The sequence below is a fragment of the Mauremys mutica genome, chromosome 9 (genome assembly GCF_020497125.1).
Source record: "Mauremys mutica isolate MM-2020 ecotype Southern chromosome 9, ASM2049712v1, whole genome shotgun sequence".
Taxonomy (NCBI): domain Eukaryota; kingdom Metazoa; phylum Chordata; order Testudines; family Geoemydidae; genus Mauremys; species Mauremys mutica.
In genome coordinates, this window is record NC_059080.1 from 69,940,216 (window position 1) to 69,942,562 (window position 2,347).

General features: G+C 39.1%; 1 long non-coding RNA gene across 1 annotated transcript; it reads left to right on the forward strand.

Annotated features, from left to right (window-relative positions):
* The first annotated feature begins 248 nt into the window (after positions 1–248).
* On the forward strand, positions 249–2,062 carry LOC123377788. Its single transcript, XR_006582331.1, has 3 exons — positions 249–327; positions 1,297–1,419; positions 1,944–2,062. It is a non-coding gene; the product is annotated as an uncharacterized LOC123377788 (long non-coding RNA).
* Positions 2,063–2,347: the final 285 nt, after the last annotated feature.

Consider the following 2,347-nt stretch of genomic DNA (forward strand, 5'->3'; position numbering starts at 1 on the left):
GATCTTCATATGGCCTTTGGTAACTTAGCTACATCATTTATTCAGAGGATAGATTTCTTGGGGTCTGTAGGATCTTCTGGAAATAAATTCACAATGAAAGGAATACTATCACATTTTCTGATCTGTTCTTCTCCTGGGCAATTCAAAAGATTTTTTGGCTTGCTCTATAATATAGAAGAGGTACCCTCTCTGTCTGAGCTGTTCTGTCAGCTGTTGTTTGTTGCAGGTTTCCCCACTGCTGAAGTTATGTCTGGTTCTTAGACCCTACATTAAAATAGTGGGACATTTGGTATGGAAGGTACAGCATGAAGTCCAGTTAAGGTACAGGTGAGCAGCTGTTGGTTTATTAACAGAACAATTTCTATTAGACCATAACATCCCATTGAAGTCAGTAGCAAATCACCCCTTTATATCAGTGGTGCAGGACATTGCCCAAGTTGGGGTTCACATAAAGGCAGTGACAGGATGTATGTTATTGTTAATACATAACATTTTTCAAAATTCTTCTTTAACCTTTACCTCATATAATGAGAATGTGGTTTATGGAGTAAAGTCAGTCCATGTGTAAGTGGATGTATGAGTATTTCTTCAATGCACTTGCACTCACACAAACCAGGATTGAATTTGAACCCAATAATTTCCGGCATATCTAGGGTTCATGCTGAAGTTGCATTGATTTTTCCCTTTGAAATTTTGCATAGGATAGGGCCACATAAGTCTCTATAGCTGTACCTTGCTATTTGAGACAGTATCTGCCATTAAAAACTGACCTGAAGAAGAGCTTGAAAACCTGTCTCTTTCACCGGTTGGTCCAATAAAAGATATTACTCATCCTGTCTCATGAAACATTAAGACTGGGATTTTCCAAGGGGCCAATGGGTGTTGAATGCCAGCTCCCATTTTTAAACACCTAATTCATCTTTGGGCATCCCAACCTAAGTTTATTACAAGTGAGGATTAGTTGTGCTAAACTGGGGCCTGAGCCTGCAAGGGGCTCTATACTGTGCTTAGTGCTAGTTTCACTACTTCCCTCGTGCTGACAAGTGTACCAGAGCAGGATACAGGACCGGCTCTACCATTTTTGCCACCCCAAGCAAAAAAGAAAAAGCCTCCCAGACTGTGCTGCCCCAAGAATGGATGGAGTGCCACCCCTTAGCATGTGTCTCCCCAGGCACATGCTTCCTCCACCGGTGCCTGGAGCCAGCCCTGCCAGGGTACACAGAAGGGTAAAATTACACATCACTTCTACTTACATTTAAAGATGGTCTTGACATAATTCGTTGGTTTTCTCCACAGATCCTCTGAATATCCAATCATATGGCCTGGGGAGAAGCCAAGGGCAAATTGCACAGGCATGTGATCTGGCCCACTTTCTCCCATCTCAGAAGGAGGTAATCTGCATTCATCAGCAGAGCGAGGGTATGAAAGGCTTTTGATTTGAATTGGATACTATTGTCTTGCCCTGGACTACAGTATTGGGGAGTGGTGGGGTCCTTTGATCCAATCAGGCATTTGTCTCACACTCCCTTCTTGTCTAGAAGGGCAGCAATCCATGTTAACATGTTAATTTATAATAATGACACTAATAAAATGTGTGAAAACGTAAGCAAAAAAAAGGGATGTAGAACAGGACACTAATGAACAAGTAGGACTGCAATATGCGTCATTCAGGATTTGGAGAACATACACAGTAAATGGGAAAAATAGTTTCAGGAATAAATCAAAGGCTGTGCTAGTATCTGCCATGCACCTCCTTGCTGAATATAGTTATAATATAGACAGCTCTCTTCAGAAAAGTAAACAGATGGTTCCATTCCATTTCAAATTTTATTAATGGTATTTGCGCACTAGTATTATCACAAAGATGAAAAAGGTGGTTTTTTGTATGTATGTATTTTTAATCTAAATAATTTTCAGGGAACCTGTTTCTGTTTGTCTTTCAGCAGCTTGAATAAAATACACATATAATCCGTTGTTCTTGAGGAATGTGTCCTTCCGTTTTGCAGAGAAACAGGAATTATTGCTTATGAAAAGCAACAGACAAGAAGAAAGAACAAAAGAATATCATGATTGCTTAGAACTTGATTATTATCAGCAGATAACAATTCCTTTGTTAAGGGTAGCTTGCAGTGGATGTTAACCACAATAGTTAACAATTTCAAGGTAATTATTAATGGTTTAAAGCAGTTAGATGACCATTATATAGCTTAATTTTTTTTTTACATAAATAGCTTGGAAATCATACATTTTTTCCCCTCACTTTGGCTAGTGAAGGTATCTGCCTTTAAGATTAATTCAACCTATTTCTTTTCTAAACATTGTAAATAACTACACACACAAACGGTTG